The following is an 18,535-nucleotide window of genomic DNA, read 5'->3' as shown; positions in this document are numbered from 1 at the left end:
TTGTCTAGCGGTATTTTACTTGCCCGAGATTCGATCGTCGGTATACCGATACCTTGTTCAATCTCGTTATCGGCAAGTCTCTTTACTCGTTCCGTAACACATCATCCCGTGATCAACCCCTTGGTCACATTGTGCACATTCTGATGATGTCCTACCAAGTGGGCCCAGAGATACCTCTCCGTTTACACGGAGTGACAAATCCCAGTCTCGATTCGTGCCAACCCAACAGATACTTTCGGAGATACCTGTAATGCACCTTTATAGCCACCCAGTTACGTTGTGACGTTTGGTACACCCAAAGCATTCCTACGGTATCCGGGATTTGCACAATCTCATGGTCTAAGGAAAAGATAATTGACATTAGAAAAGCTTTAGCATACGAACTACACGACCTTTGTGCTAGGCTTAGGATTGGGTCTTGTCCATCACATCATTCTCCTAATGATGTGATCCCGTTATCAACGACATCCAATGTCCATAGCCAGGAAACCATGACTATCTGTTGATCACAACGAGCTAGTCAACTAGAGGCTCACTAGGGACATATTGTGGTCTATGTATTCACACGTGTATTACGATTTCCGGATAATACAGTTATAGCATGAATAAAAGACTATTATCATGAACAAAGAAATATAATAATAACACTTTTATTATTGCCTCTAGGGCATATTTCCAACACACAATTCACCGGAAATAATTAGAAAACGAATGAAGATACTTGAAGGGATTTAGATACATGAGAAAGAAGAGAACATAAACTGATTAGAGGATATTTGAACGATGCACCGGTAAGATTTGGAGAACGATAGCTACAAGCTGAGGATGAAGAATTATGACATGATGGCCTTTGGAGGTAAGAAATGGAAACAACTCATGACATGCTCCGGATAGGTAAGAAAAGAATTCTCACAATCAAAAACAATTATGAGAGGATGGCATAAAGCTAGAACCATGATTCTCTGGAAGAACGAGTAAGGATTTAAGAGGAACTCTTATTCGATCTACAAATGACGACGAGAAACACCACCAAAATTACTGAGATACTCCGGGAGAATGAAAAGCGAAGAGGTTGAGCCAACAATGAAAAATATTTTTGTTAGCGATCTTGAAGAAAGAATATGACTGATGAAAATTCATTCTTACGTCAAACTTCGAAAGGAATTTAGGAATAGCTCCGGGAAAATTAGAAGAGTCAGGTAAGATCCTGGGAAAAGACCTGTGGGTTAGGGCCCACTCAAAAGAAACACCATTGAAATAATTTTGAAGAGAGATTGCACCGGTAGAATTAAATAGCTTGAATGAGATAACAACCTCGAAATATCTTGAATGGATTAAGAATGGAAATACAAATCTTCTGAGATATCTTGAGCACTCTAGAACAAATGAATAGCGAGAAGTGAAAGATTAAGAGGTGCACCGGCATGAAAAAGCATTTGACACGAGGAAAAGAATATGATCAACACTGAAAGCTTGAATTGGATCCACCGGAGAAGAAACAACAATGAAGGATGATGAACTTGAAGCTCGTGAGCATCTTCACGAGGGATCACCGGATCAGGACATTGATTGAAAAGAGTGAAGTGACTTCACATGAATAAATGGATACTTGATTAAGAAATCTGAGTCCTTGCAGAAAAAGGGTGGGAGAGCGGGAAAACAAAGGCAACTTGGGGACGGATAAAAACAAACACCGTTGGGAAAACTTATAATTGATCTCGAAAATATTGAAATGATTGGATCCACTTGAAGAGAAGCACGCCAGTTGGAAAAGAATTAACATGACGACCTCGATGATCACGAAGGATTAGTATTCACATAGCAACATGAGAACACCGTTTATGAAAGGTATGGATTCAACATTTGACTCCGAAGCAACTCGAATACCACAAATAAAACAAAACAAAGGATTTGGCTTGCAGAAATAAGCCGGAAACAAACATATGATAGATCCCATATCGTATCATGTGTCTGTTGGAAAGATATCCCGCGAGCTACTTGAATTCCCACCTATAAAACTCCTGAAACTTTCTGGTTATGCAATCTGGTGTTGGGGATAGAGGGGAAGCAATATATCTCACCCAAACTAACAATCCCTACATCCAGCTGTATCCATCCGTCAACACATAACCAAGAAACCTTCGGAAATCGTGTACCTCAACCTTCGAAAAGCATCCGTTATACGAGTTATGGCAATACTCCCGAACTCCCCAGTACTGGGTGACGTCGAGGTTATCTCACCAACAACTGCATAAAAGAGATTTTCGATGTCGGCAAAACTCAGGTATTCCAGAACTGCAACGATAAAATTGTGACGACAACACCTCGGAGCTCAACTCCCCGGGTTAATGCCACATAATAGACAGGAGGCACCAAGAACAATGTTCTCGTCACAAAACCATCGGAATGATTCCAAGATACCCGCGTGATCCTAAATTTTTTTTAGTGAAATTTGAGGAGAGGAAAGTCAAAACATCTACGTCAGGAGACCTCACCAGAGCGACGAAGGGACTGAGGAGTAAAAGAATCCTACTCTCCAATATATATAATCCTAAGACTCAAAATAGTTTTCTTCTAGACTCAACAACGGCCAACAATCAAGGGGGCTCCTATGGTCGGTCGAGGCTCTGATTACCAACTTGTCACGCCCAATATGCGACCCTATCCAAAAGGAACTCGAAGGTCCCACCAAGGATAGACCCGCATATTGAAACGCTTTTGCAAGGTGGATATCATTACATCAACATTACATAATAGATGGGGATACATACATAAGGCATACAATGCCACAAGATTACAACATCACAATACATAAGAGCATCATCCGACTACGGAAGAAACACAAACAGAAACTCAAACGACATCCACCCTGCTAGCCCAGGCTGCCGACCTGGAACCTATCCCCTGATCGAAGAAGAAGCAGAAGAAGAACTCCAATACAAGCAAACATCGCTCTCGCGTCATGATCGTCGCATAACCTGTACCTGCAACTGTTGTTGTAGTAATCTGTGAGCCACGAGGACTCAGCAATCCCATTACCATGGGTATCAAGACTAGCAAAGCTTAATGGGAAAGGAAGGGGCAAAGTGGTGAGGTTGTAGCAGCGACTAAGCATATATGGCAGCTAACATACGCAAATAAGAGCGAGAAGAGAGCAAAAGGAACGGTCGTCAACTAGTAATGATCAAGAAGTGATCCTGAACTCCTACTTACGTCAAGCATAACATAGAAACCGTGTTCACTTCCCGGACTCTGCCGAGAAGAGACCATCACGGCTACACACGCGGTTGATGCGTTTTAATTCGGATCTGGTGTCAAGTTATCTACAACCGGACATTAACAAATTCCCATCTGCCTATAACCACAGGCACGGCTTTCGAAAGATTATACCCTGCAGGGGTGTCCCAACTTAGCCCATGACAAGCTCTCGTGATCAACGAAGGAATAGACCTTCTCCCAGGAAGACCCGATCAGACTCGGAATCCCGGTTTACAAGACATTTCAACAATGGTAAAACAAGACCAGCAAAGCCGCCCGATGCGCCGACAATCCCGATAGGAGCTACACATATCTCGTTCTCAGGGCAACACCAGATGAGACATCCTACGAGTAAAACCAGACCTCGAGTTTCCCCGAGGGGGCCCCGCAGTCTACTCGGTTCGGACCAACACTTAGACAAGCACTGGCCCGGGGGGGCTAAAATAAAGATGACCCTTGGGCTCCGGAAACCCAAGGGAAAAAGGGCTAGGTGAGGCAAATGGTAAAACCAAGGTTGGGCCTTGCTGGAGGAGTTTTATTCAAAGCGAACTGTCAAGGGGGTCCCATAAATCACCCAACCGCGTAAGGAACGCAAAATCCGGGAACATAACACCGGTATGATGGAAACTAGGGCGGCAAGAGTGGAACAAAACACCAGGCATAAGGCCGAGTCTTCCACCCTTTACCAAGTATATAGATGCATTAATAATATAAGAGATATTGTGATATCCCAACCAAAATCCTGTCCACCATGGAGTGATCTTCAACTTCACCTGCAACTAGCAACGCTATAAGAGGGGCTAAGCAAAGCGGTAACATAGCCAAGCAATGGTTTGCTAGGACGGGTGTCAAAGGTTAGAGGTTCATGGCAATTTGGGAGGCATGAGGAGCAAAAGATAGGTAACGCAGCATAGCGATAGAACGAAGCAACTAGCATAGCAATGATAGTAGTGAGATCCAGGGTAGTGGTCATCTTGCCTAAAATCCCGCAAGGAAGAAGAACGAGTCCATGAAGAAGACAAGCGGACGTAGTCGAACGAATCCTCACAACTCCGGAACGAAACCGAAGGCAACCCGGAAAGAAGCAAACAACATGGTAAACAAACATCACATAAACATGGCATGATGCACAACCAAGTATGATGCATGACCGGTTCAATGAGGCATGGCATGGCAAAGTGCTCAAACAATACTACAAGTTAAGTGGAGCTCAATATGCAACGAGTTGCATATTGACGAAACACCACATCAGTTATTTAGTTCTCTCTCGGTTTTCTACCCAACAATATTAAATGTTATTAAATAGGGCAAAAGGTGAGGCATATGAAAACTACCTAACTAGGCAAGTTTAAATGAGGCCGGAAACAACAAACAACAATTCCGGAAAATCCTCATATGCATATTTTGAGTTTGATACTGTTCTGCCCTAAACACAATTTTAATGTTGTTAATCAGGAAAATAAAGTGGACCATGTTAAACTAGGCATTTTTCCACCCCATTTACATATAAAGTTTATTTAAAACCGAGCTACGGTTATTTAGTTACGAAATAAATCATTTTAGCATGGCATTTATGCAAAATAAACACAAACAGCATGTTAAACATTTTTAACATAGATGAAAGTGGCATATTATTATTCTACACAATTTTCTGAGCATTTTACATATATAAATTATTTTAAACCGATGCTCAGTTTGAGAGGTATTAAATGCATGAATATGGAGGGGTTTTCTGCAATTCTGCCAATTCCTTGGAAAATAGGAAATTCACAGAACAGGAAAAAAACACATGCGGGCCGAATCTGGTGGGCTGTCACAGCCCTAGATTATTGCTTGTATTAGTTGCATCATAGAGCACTCATGAATCATGTCTAAATTTCTGAAACTTGGACCCCACTGGTCAGTTTGACCTGGACCAGCCCTTGTTGACTCTGCTGAGGTCAGCATGACGCCATGCTGACACAATATTCCTTTTCTGGAATTTAGTTTATTTTATAAATAATCAGGAAATTCCAGAAATAGCTAAAACTTCAATAAATCATAGAAAATTAACCGTAACTCCAAATGAAATAATTTATATATGAAAAATTATCAGAAAAATTCAAGGAATCCATCTGTACCATTTTCATGCATGTTTGAACAATGGTTGTCCTCTGTTTTGGACAAAACAAATAAAGGGCATTTAAATAATCATATATGGAGTTGGAGTTTGAATCATGTATTCAAACCAACTTCATTTAAATCATAGCTAGGTGCATTAGCCCAAAACACATTCATATTGCCATGTCATAGCATGCATCATATTGTGCATTGCATTGATCGTGTTTCTTCTGTGTTTGCCGGTGTTGTTCCCCCTCGGTAGACGTTGTACCGACGATGTGATCGTTGACACTGATGAAGACTCAATGTTATCTTCAGAAGTGCCAGGGAAGGAAAACCCCCTTGTTCATTCCGATAAAATCCCACTCTCTCGCTCTTGCTCTCTTTTACTGCATTAGGACAACAACGATTCATCTGTTACTTGTTGCGGTAGCTGAACCCCTTTATCCTTTGCATGACCTGTCATTGCCACAGTAAATAGATGAAACCCACTAGCATGAGTAGGAGTTGTTTGAGCCCTGTTGTGCCTACTCATTCATGCTTGTTTGTCATGCCTGCTACTGCTTAGAGTTGAGTCAGGTCTGATTCATCGGGGATGAATCAGAGGTGTGTGAACATGTCCTACCGTTGAGAGCTAAGTTTGTGAACACGATTTGGTAAAGGTAGCGGTGAGAGGCCATGTAGGAGTACATGGTGGGTTGTCTCATTGCAGCCGTCCTCAGGAACTGAGTTCTGTGTTTGTGATCCATGACCAGTTACTACCACACATTGGGTTCCGGTAACTCGACCCCTCTCGACTTATTAATCAACATGATCTCTGTCTAGGAGTTGCAACTAGTTTCTGGTGTTTGTAGGTAGTGTTAGTAGTCTACCAAGTGGCACCCGGTACAGGTGGGCTTGGGACAGACTAGGCACAGTGGCACGGTGTACCAAGTGGCACCCGGATGGTGGGCTTGGGAACCCTGCTCACATCGTTTGGGGCCGTGAGCGACACCCCGGCCGGATCTCCTTGCGGATGGAACCCGAATAGGCGATAAACCTGGACGAGAGACTTGTTTGGTTAGTAAGGTCGTGGCCGACTCCCTCGCCCGGCTTCCGCTTGAAGGTTGCCGAGGTACATGATGTGTACAGGGCGATAAGTGGTGGGAGCATGTGTGAAGAAGTACACCCCTGCAGGGTTATCATTATCTATTCGAATAGCCGGATTCCTCGGATATGGAAACTTGGACCCCTTGCATAGTTCATAGACAAGTGAAAGTGGATACTCTAAAATACGCAAGATAAGCGTGAGTGCTATGGATGGCGTTCTCGTAGGGAGACGGGAGCGGATCCATAGTGGTGTATTGATATGGTGAATATGTGGACTCGTGTGCGCCACCTCAAAAGAGTTACTTGCAGTCGTAGTTCAGGATAGCCACCGAGTCAAAGATGGCTTGCTGCAGTTAAACCCCACCATCCCCTTTGTTGATAATGATGCATATGTAGTTAGTTCTGATGTAAGTCTTGCTGGGTACATTTGTACTCACGTTTGCCTATTCTATGTTTTTGCAGAGAGACTTCAGTCTCGCTAGTAGTACCGCGTGGACTTCGACGTTTAGCTTGTTACCTCAGCTACGATCTTGTGCCCTCGGCAGGATCTGGTAGATAGTCAGGCTTCTCAGCCTTTTTCATTTGTAGATGTCTGTACTCAGACATGTTAAGCTTCCGCTTGTGCTTTGACTTTTTTGCTTTGAATGTTGGGTCATGAGACCCATGATTGTAATATCTCGCTCCTCGGAGCCTAATGAATAAATACTTGAGTCGTAGAGTCATGTTGTGATGCCATGTTGTATTTGCACATCTCGGGCATATTGTGTGTATGTTATTGAAATGCTTGGTATGTGTGGGATCTGACTATCTAGTTGTTTATCCTTAGTAGCCCCTCTTACCGGGAAATGTCTCCTAGTGTTTCCACCGAGCCATGGTAGCTTGCTACTGCTCCGGAACACTTAGGCTGGCCGGCATGTGTCCTTCTTCGTTCCTGTGTCTGTCCCCTCGGGGAAATGTCACGCGATGAATACCGGAGTCCTGTTAGCCCGCTACAGCCCGGTTCACCGGAGTCCTGCTAGCCCAGTGCTACAGCCTGGATTCACTCGCTGATGACCGACACGTATGATGTTGGGTCATGGATGCCTGTCCCTGTAAGTTTGTGCCACCTTGGGTTTACGACTAGCCATGTCAGCCCGGGCTCCTTATCATATGGATGCTAGCGACACTATCATATACGTGGGCCAAAAGGCGCAAACGGTCCCGGGCAAAGGTAAGGCGACACCCATGGGGATACCATGCGTGAGGCCGCAAAGTGATATGAGGTGTTACATGCTAGATCGATGTGGCATTGAGTCGGGGTCCTGACAGCTTTGGTATCAGAGCCTGACTGCCTGTAGGATTACCAAGCCAAACTGGTCGAAGTTGAGTCTAGAAATTCTTTAGTTATATAAGGGAATTGATTGTGGGATGGAACGTAAGGCTCTTTTACTCCTTATACCTTATGCCCTTATGATCTGAGTCATCCTATCTTTCCTACGGGGTTAAGGAACTAGGCTTTCTCTTTCTTCTATCAGGATCACGTGTTACTAATCCGTAGACCTATAGGATTGATGGTTCTAAGCTTGAGTTCAGTTCCTACTATCCTCTGTATGTTAACTGTTGATCTTGAAACCTTGATATTGTGCTTCTGAGTGGCTATGCCACCATTTTTGTAGCATGTCTCCAATATTTTGAGCATTTACAGTCGTTATGCTGTCCGAGTCATCCCAGGTTTCTAATTAGTCTGATGCGTTTGCAAATCCCTCCCTCCTGTTTCGATGTTCCTTTGGGCCAGATTAACCACACTAAACGGTGAGTTGAGGTACTCTATTGCCTTGACATATATGTTGGAGTTATTATTATGACCTAGGTGTCTAGAGTATCACCTAGTAATTTAGCCATGCTTTTGTTCCTAGTGTGATGATTCTGGCCATCATTCTCGAAAGCATCCCGTGATGCCAGTTAGTATGTAGGTATTCTATTCCCGGGTTTTGAACCGAGATTCACCCTAATTACCTCATGTTGATAGTGTTTGCTAGTTCCTTTAGTTTATTAGTAACTTTTGCATTAGTCCTCGAGGTCCGTGGTATATCCTTCTTCCAAATACCATGAACCACTTACGGCAGAAGTTTGTGGGATCAAAAGATCACAACAGGAGTGCTCTCGATGGGTTCTCCATTCTATATTGTGGCTCTGCCAGTTCAACCTTGCTGGATAGGTTATCCGGAAGAAACATGTTGAGCTTTGCTCGTCATACTAATCTATGCATCCACAACTCAGAAAGATATAAGTTCCTTTGAGTTGTCACTCTCTTTAGTTTTCTTCTGACCTCGTCTATCAATTGATAGTTAAGAGTATGTGTGCATTCGTTCATCGATGCCTATTACTCTTGTGGTCCGTCAAGCCATTCTATTCCGGAATGACTAGGAGAAACAAACTCCAGCACCTCATCCATATCCAGGATTGGGTCAAAGCAGTGGTATTCCATAGATCAAAATGCCAATCCAGCTTTTGGTCTGTTCTACCTTGAAGTATCACCTTCTTTATGTCAGGATTGTCATGAGAATTGCACCACCTCTTATGAATTCTTGACGCAGTGATACTTCTCGCCATCATTTTCATTTCTCGGTTCCATGTTAACGTAACTGGAGTGCCGACAAGTGAATCGTGATGTGTGAAATCTATACTCTTAGCAACCGTGTTGCTTGGTAGATAATGGACAACAATCTCATTCTTAGTGTGTTGGTTATGGAATCATCATTCTAAGATTAATCGTGCTACCTAGCCCTTATTTCCGGTGCACCTTTCGATCAATGAGTTGAGGATATCCAATCCCTTGCTTATTTGATCATCTCGTCTTGCCCTGAAAAGCAAGATTTCTCTCGAGCTTGGTAACATACTGGTGATTTGTGATTTTCTGATTATCTTCTCGGAAGTATCACCAGGTCGTCACTTGACCGCTATGTTGAGTTCGTGATCAAGATGGTTTATTCCTGTAAACCACCCTTTCTCTAAGAATCCATGTTGGATACCCCTGAGCTAGTTGGTTAAGCTAAACGACAACTTGGAGAGTTGGAAGATAAAAGCTTACCTAACTTAGTTCACTTTAAAGGGATATCTTGGTGTTGGTGTGTTAGTTGAAGAAAGATGATATCTTCATCGATTGGTCACTGGATCAGTTGTTGGACCTATTATCTTATAAAAACTTTGATTTGAGTATGGGCTATCGTCAAATCAAATCAGAACCAACGATGTTCGTAATGTTGTCTTACTCATGGTTATCCCTCGAGCATACACCATTACATCTTTTGGGTCTGACCAATGCTATGTCCTTGTTCACATAATTATGGAATTCCATTTATATGGTCATCCCGATGAATTGTTGTTAAGCCATCAGCAACATATTTAACCTCTCCATGATTGTGTTGAACATCCAGCTAGTATTGGAAACTTTTCTAAGCATTATCTTCATGACCCGCTCATGGAGCATATGTCCGGATGAAAGATGTGACTTTCTCTAATTCACGTGCACTTGGTGTAAGTTGCCGCCGTGTATCCGAGAAAGATTGTTTTTGCTTCCTTGGAATCATCCCAAGTCAGTCATGCATGTGTGAAGTATACATTGGATTGTGAGATTAGCTACCTCCATTATATATGTGTCCCTAGCACACCAAGCCACTGATTGATTTGTTCAAGGAGAAGAAGCTCCTTCCTAAGAGTATACCTTATGCAAGGACTTCGATATCCTCGATGATGGTTTCCCACCGGAACTCGGTAGTGTTTTATTGTAAGACTACCATGTGATCATGTTTTGTCTGGGACAACATGTTCACATGTGTGCCGCAGAACCAGCTCATGTTTTGGAGCTTGCTATCATAGTTCATTTCCCGAGTATCTCGCAACTTCATCTCGTCGGTTTGTGTTGCAAACTTTCATTTCTCTTTCTAGACTTGATGAGTCTGGAATATCCTGTCATCAACCAGATCCGAATCTCAGGCAGATATGATGGTTGGAGCATCTCCCAAGAACTATAATATTGGTCCCTCGATAACTGGTAAAGGGGATGTCATGGCCAACACACCCAGCCGGAAGACCTATTATTGTAGTATCGTGATTGAGGAAGTTGGCCACCTCCCCCTAAGGACTTCGTAGGATTTACTCCCTAGTTGTTCCTTATGGATTTTTGGTGTTCCCGAAGTCCGACCTTTTACTTGATGTTCTAGATATCAAACCATTTCAATGAATGGGATACGCTAGCACATCAAGGAGAACATTAGAAGCGGAGTGCTAAATGTCTCTCGGTCGATCATCCAGATTTTGTTTCCTCAGCCTCGCTAAGGTGAAATCTGAGAAGGTGTTATCTTCCTTTGCATCTGCATCATCCATCATTATTCATCATGGTAGTATGTTGTGTTGCCAGGATCCTTGACACGGAGATTGGTAAACCCTGATGAATATGGAAATGCTCAAGTTCTTGAGAGCACGCACAAGCGCTAGGTGTTATCATCGGCACTAACTGGGCTTGCTCCCAGTTTCTTCGGTTATGCTAAAACTTTTCAAACAGTGGACTCACTCTCTACTGTTGAGCTTCTCCCCGATTAGTAAAATCATTCATTGTGTTGTTTTCAACAAGGTAATCCACATCATCCATACTAGTCCAAGTATGCCATTCTACCGAACCCCTCCAAACGATCGCCTGAGAATTGCCTTAGGCTGGTATAAGGGTTTTCAATGATCTCTGAATCAAAGGTAATTCTTTTTGCCACTTAAGGTAATAATCTACGAATCACCCTCCTCCAGGATGTTCCACTGTGGCATCATGGCAACTCAACTCCTCGCTACGTTGACAACCGTTCACCACCCTTTTAAGCGTGGAATTGTTGTCTACCTAGTGAACCTTCGACATCTGTTCCACTCCATTCATTTGGACGAATGTTTCGTGTCTCAGCTCGAGAGAGGTTGCTATGTCTCATTCCGTGAGTTAATCCTGAGTTGTTCGATCTTCGAGAAGATCGACCCTTCTAGAGTCTCCTTCTTCTCTCCATGTCATGTTGGCAGGATTTCTCAGAGCAAGACTTCAAGACAATGATGGTGATCGAATCAACGTTCTTTGAAGTGCCACCTGGATCGTGAAGATTGTGTTAGTTTGCGTTCCCCCTTCGTCTTACCCTACGCTTGAATCTCGGGTCGAGATTCTTGTTTAGTGGGGGTGAGTTGTCACAGCCCTAGATTATTGCTTGTATTAGTTGCATCATAGAGCACTCATGAATCATGTCTAAATTTCTGAAACTTGGACCCCACTGGTCAGTTTGACCCGGACCAGCCCCTGTTGACTCTGCTGAGGTCAGCATGACGCCATGCTGACGCAATATTCCTTTTCTGGAATTTAGTTTATTTTATAAATAATCAGGAAATTCCAGAAATAGCTAAAACTTCAATAAATCATAGAAAATTAACCATAACTCCAAATGAAATAATTTATATATGAAAAATTATCAAAAAAATTCAAGGAATCCGTATGTACCATTTTCATGCATGTTTGAACAATTGTTGTCCTCTGTTTTGTACAAAACAAATAAAGGGCATTTAAATAATAATATATGGAGTTGGAGTTTGAATCATGTATTCAAACCAACTTCATTTAAATCATAGCTAGGTGCATTAGCCCAAAACACATTCATATTGCCATGTCATAGCATGCATCATATTGTGCATTGCATTGATCGTGTTTCTTCTGTGTTTGCCGGTGTTGTTCCCCCTCGGTAGACGTTGTACCGACGATGTGATCGTTAACACTGATGAAGACTCAATGTTATCTTCAGAAGTGCCAGGCAAGCAAAACCCCCTTGTTCATTCCGATAAAATCCCACTCTCTCGCTCTTGCTCTCTTTTACTGCATTAGGACAACAACGATTCATCTGTTACTTGTTGCGGTAGCTGAACCCCTTTATCCTTTGCATGACCTGTCATTGCCACAGTAAATAGATGAAACCCACTAGCATGAGTAGGAGTTGTTTGAGCCCTGTTGTGCCTACTCATTCATGCTTGTTTGTCATGCCTGCTACTGCTTAGAGTTGAGTCAGGTCTGATTCATCGGGGATGAATCAGAGGTGTGTGAACATGTCCTACCATTGAGAGCTAAGTTTGTGAACACGATTTGGTAAAGGTAGCGGTGAGAGGCCATGTAGGAGTACATGGTGGGTTGTCTCATTGCAGCCGTCCTCAGGAACTGAGTTCTGTGTTTGTGATCCATGACCAGTTACTACCACACATCGGGTTCCGGTAACTCGACCCCTCTCGACTTATTAATCAACATGATCTCTGTCCAGGAGTTGCAACTAGTTTCTGGTGTTTGTAGGTAGTGTTAGTAGTCTACCAAGTGGCACCCGGTACAGGTGGGCTTGGGACAGACTAGGCACAGTGGCACGGTGTACCAAGTGGCACCCGGATGGTGGGCTTGGGAACCCTGCTCACATCGTTTGGGGCCGTGAGCGACACCCCGGCCGGATCTCCTTGCGGATGGAACCTGAATAGGCGATAAACCTGGACGAGAGACTTTTTTGGTTAGTCAGGTCGTGGCCGACTCATTCGCCTGGCTTCCGCTTGAAGGTTGCCGAGGTACATGACGTGTACAGGGCGATAAGTGGCGGGAGCGTGTGTGAAGAAGTACACCCCTGCAGAGTTATCATTATCTATTCGAATAGCCGGATTCCTCGGATATGGAAACTTGGACCCCTTGCATAGTTCATAGACAAGTGAAAGTGGATACTCTAAAATACGCAAGATAAGCGTGAGTGCTATGGATGGCGTTCTCCTAGGGAGACAGGAGCGGATCCATAGTGGTGTATTGATATGGTGAATATGTGGACTCGTGTGCGCCACCTCAAAAGAGTAACTTGCAGTCGTAGTTCAGGATAGCCACCGAGTCAAAGCTGGCTTGCTGCAGTTAAACCCCACCATCCCCTTTGTTGATAATGATGCATATGTAGTTAGTTCTGATGTAAGTCTTGCTGGGTACATTTGTACTCACGTTTGCCTATTCTATGTTTTTGCAGAGAGACTTCAGTCTCGCTAGTAGTACCGCGTGGACTTCGACGTTTAGCTTGTTACCTCAGCTATGATCTTGTGCCCTCGGTAGGATCTGGTAGATAGTCAGGCTTCTCAGCCTTTTTCATTTGTAGATGTCTGTACTCAGACATGTTAAGCTTCCGCTTGTGCTTTGACTTGTTTGCTTTGAATGTTGGGTCATGAGACCCATGATTGTAAAATCTCGCTCCTCGGAGCCTAATGAATAAATACTTGAGTCGTAGAGTCATGTTGTGATGCCATGTTGTATTTGCACATATCGGGCATATTGTGTGTATGTTATTGAAATGCTTGGTATGTGTGGGATCTAACTATCTAGTTGTTTATCCTTAGTAGCCCCTCTTACCGGGAAATGTCTCCTAGTGTTTCCACCGAGCCATGGTAGCTTGCTACTGCTCCGGAACACTTAGGCTGGCCGGCATGTGTCCTTCTTCGTTCCTGTGTCTGTCCCCTCGGGGAAATGTCACGCGATGAATACCGGAGTCCTGTTAGCCCGCTACAGCCCGGTTCACCGGAGTCCTGCTAGCCTAGTGCTACAGCCTGGATTCACTCGCTGATGACCGACACGTACGATGTTGGGTCATGGATGCATGTCCCTATAAGTTTGTGCCACCTTGGGTTTACGACTAGCCATGTCAGCCCGGGCTCCTTATCATATGGATGCTAGTGACACTATCATATACGTGGGCCAAAAGGCGCAAACGGTCCCGGGCAAAGGTAAGGCGACACCCGTGGGGATACCGTGCGTGAGGCCGCAAAGTGATATGAGGTGTTACATGCTAGATCGATGTGGCATTGAGTCGGGGTCCTGACATGGGCACTGGGGCGCTCACCATGGGCCTTGGCCCGGTCGGTGGAGGCAGCAGGCCGGCGGGGCAAGCGGGCCGGCTAGAAGGAGCACTGGGCCTTGCGATGCTGGGCTGACTTCGGCTGGCCTCACGGGGAGCTGGGCTGGGCCTCCGGCTCACAGGGGGTCGAAGCGGTCAACGGGGCTGGGGCGAGCTCCTGCTCGTTGCGGCCGATGCAAGGGAGGCAGCGGCGCTGCGCCGGTGAGGCGGGAGCGCTCCGGTGAGCGGGGCAAGGCCGAATGGCCGGGAACGGGTAGATCCTGGCAACGACTAGCCGGATCCGGTGGTGGAGACGCGGGGACGAGCGGATCTGGGAGCTCGGAGCTCCGGCGACGGGGGCATCCTGCGGAAGAGAGAGAGACAGTGAGGAAGGAGAGCAAGACGGGAGATGGCAGAGGTGGCGACCTGGGATGGCGGAGACGGCGGCTCCGGCGAGGGAGTAGGTGGCGGGCGGCGGGGCTGAGAAGCGGCGGCGGCGCTCTCGATCCCCTGATCGAGCGGGAGGAGCGGGGCGGCTCGAGCGCCCTGCGGCTGCGGGATCTGGGCCTGGCGCGGCCCGGCGCGGGCTCCAAATGGGCTTTGGCGGGCTGCGGGGAAGTAGGACGGCTGGAGGCGCGGGAGGGAACACGTGGCAGCGCCTGGGTGGCTACGGCGACGCTGGAGAGTGAGGTGGCACGCGGGGAGTGGCTGAAGGGCGTGGCGGCGGCGCAGCCAAGTGGCGAAGGTGGCTTGGCCGGCGCAGTCTGCGAGGAGGGGCGGCGGCTGCGGGTTAGGGGAGAGGTTAGGGTAGGTTTAGACTAGGTTATCCAAAAATGGACTGTGGGGGTGTTTAAATAGGAAAAGGGGGGCTAGGAGAGGGGGTTTGAGGCTGTTTTGGAGCCATTCGATCTCGATCGGACGGTCCGAAACGGAGGGGTGGTTAGGTAGGAGGGTAGATGGGCTGTGAAGAGGGGTTGGGCTGAGAGAAGAGGAGAGAAAGAGATGCCCGGCGGCAGTTTCCGGAGACCGAAAACGTCCGACGAAAGACCGGCCATATTGCGGTTGTAGGTTTAATGGTTGGGCTATCAAATGGACTCCGAATGAGACGAAACTTGGCAGGCGGTCTGTCTACCACTATAATAAGACCGCAAGACAAGTTGCAACCCATTCCGAGAACATTTTTATGCCACTTATAAAATAATCTTTCGGAGGTGCCGCGGGCGCGTGCGAGTGTGTCTGTGCTCAGAACGAACAACGGAGAGAACCGGGGAAACCAGGACGGATGCAAGTTTTATGAAAAACGATGCCGATGCAATGCGCATGATGCTATGATATGAGATGCATAACAAGAACAAAATGCAAAACAACAGAGAAAACCCAACCACGAAGGAAATAACATATCGCATCTCCGGAAAAGGCAAGAGTTGGAGTTACGAATATGGAGAGTTGTATCCGGGGCGTTACATTAGTAGAGCTGAAGAGTGAAACTTTCAGAAGGACTGCAGCAAAGTATCCATTTTTATGGACTGGGGAGTGCGAGGACGAAGATGATATCTTCATGTCGCCGCTTCCTGGTTCTGCATCGTCCAAGGGCAAGAATTCTGCATCCTCGAAGGGCAAGAGTTCTGCATCGATGGAGGGCAAGAGGACCGCATCGTCAAAGGGCAAGAGGGCTGCATCAATGGATGATGATGATGATGACTTCATGTAGTATGTAAGATGTATTCCAGTTCTACCATTTCATTCAGATGTATTTGTTTTATTATATTGTACTGTATTATTATAGGGCATTATGTAATATCTTAATTTCATTTTGTAGTATGTAAGATGTATTTATTAAGTTCAGCCGCACCGTTCAATTCAGATGTACTTGTATCTTAATTATTGGTTGTAGTCTCTTTGGAAATGTAACTGGAATAACAATGAGAATTAATAGTAATATGCCTCTCGCATACATAAAACAATATATGTCTCCTGATACATGAACATGAAGCATGTCTCATACATAAATACTGACTCGCAGCTGCAAATAGTCTGAAAGTAACATAGATAATGACTCATACATAGATAACCATATCACTGCGGGGGACGACGATGAGTCTGGGTCTTCCTTGGGCGAGGACTAGAAGGCGATAAGCGCTATGGTGGTGGACGAGGCTCGCGATAACCACGACCATAGTTAACCTCGTCTGTCACGGTATGTGTCTCTTGCGTCGGTGGTGGTGGTGGAGTGTGAAACACTATGTGCAAGAAGTCATAAATGTTTGCTGCTTGGTCATCATCCTCGCCGTCGCCCTCAAAGTGCGAAGCGCCACCACTAAGCATCGGTGACTGCACTGAATGCATGAACGGTTGTGACTGGTTGCTGCCTGCGGTAAAGTAAAACATGTAAAATTGATACAAATGCATGAACGAAGCACCACCACTAAGCATCAGTGGCTGCTGATAATGCATGAACGATTACTACAATGTTGAAAAAATGTAGTGAGTAGTGTTACCTAGTCCCACCTGCTGATGCCAGTAAGCGCTCCCTAGCTGTGAAGGAGGTGGTTGATGCCAGGAAGAGCTCCCTGGCTATGAAGGAGGTGGCTGATGGCAGGAAGAGCTCCCTGGCTATGAAGGAGGTGGCTGATGCCAGGAAGAGCTCCCTGGCTATGAAGGATGTGGTTCTGCATGGTGCATAGAGGATCGTGGTTCTGAATGGTGCACAGAGGGTTGTGGTTCTGAATGCTGTATAGAGGGACGTGGCGGACGATGTGCTGGAGGAGGAAGTGCAACATCCGAAGACCGTCTAGACGTAACAGCTGTCTAAATCCCGCGTAGCTTGTCATCAAGACGCCTCAACCATGAGACACTCTCTCGCAGTGGGATATTTTCTCCCCTCTGAAAGCGCTGCATTAAGGCGGAAACCTCCTCTCGCGCTTCTATTGTCAAGTCACCCGTACACAAAGAGTTAACCAAATATATCCTCGTTGTATGATATACACCACGAATAGATAACCAAGCGAATATGTTCAGGTTAACAAAAGACTTAACATATGAGAATCTAGGCACGTACCGCGTGGTGTCTGCTTCCCACAACAGAGGCAGTTGGGTACATATCGCTGGTGAGAGGGGCTTCGATCTGATCAGGAGCAGCTGATGGAACCAAGTAGATCCTCATTGTATGCCGGTAATGCTGCAGATACAACCCAAACATTTCCCATTTAAAGGCCTGAACCTCACCCCAGATATTTGTCGGTGCGGTAGTCCATTCGTCAACATAAGGGGTAATGGTCTTAAGCCAATAAGCCATGGACTTGTTTCCTCCTAGGCGACTTTCCCTGAGATTGACATGCGTGATACATGATTAGGTATATTCTGAATGCAGAGCTGACAACTAAAATAGTATTAGTACTTACTTGTGCACGAGTTTTGGCAAGTGTGGAATATCTGGAATCTCAGGCTCTTGATATAGACCGAACTGTCTCATCACCCTATGAAGAGCCATCTCCTCAACCGTCACGTCGAACACCAACTTGGCCTTGGTCATCCAATAGTGCCGATCTCTAGTGCACAATCCAGAAATCCCAACTGGGCACCTCGATGATATAGCCTGAGGCGAGTATGGCTCCCAGATAACTTGATCCTCGTGCAAACTATCAAACTGCGCCATGAAGGACGGATAGCATCCCCTAACCTGGCTATGCGCAAATTGTCTCTGTGCATGACAACAAATAAGCATTAGTAATACTATTGAATGTCAAGAAATAATTGAATTAATTGTTACTTAATATAAAAGTACCTCTCGTCGTGCCCAAACAGATCCCATAGTATGCAAGTCGCCGATAGCAGGCACATAAGCCCCAGCTAAGTCCTCCAAACCAAAAGGTTTATCAACATAGACATAGGGTCGTCCAATAGGGAATCTCTCGTATGACCAGAGCTGCAACAATAATGGACATCCAACAATACTAGATTTTCTAGACTTCAATAAGCAAGCTTTGCAAAGGCCTCTGTACGTAGCCGCTAACACAGTACAACCAAAACTCCTCTACAGAATATCCCCAAGGCAACATGCGTCAACTATGTCTCGTGCAATACCGATGAGTCATGCATCGATAGTGGTCACGTGGTTCTCTGTAGACATCGTCTTGCCAAACAACCAAAGAATATATGCCTCTAGGGACCGGTCAATCTGTGCCTCCGACAACAGA

The sequence above is a fragment of the Triticum dicoccoides genome, chromosome 6B, assembly GCF_002162155.2.
Source record: "Triticum dicoccoides isolate Atlit2015 ecotype Zavitan chromosome 6B, WEW_v2.0, whole genome shotgun sequence".
Taxonomy (NCBI): Eukaryota; Viridiplantae; Streptophyta; class Magnoliopsida; order Poales; family Poaceae; genus Triticum; species Triticum dicoccoides.
This window is presented reverse-complemented; position numbering follows the sequence as displayed.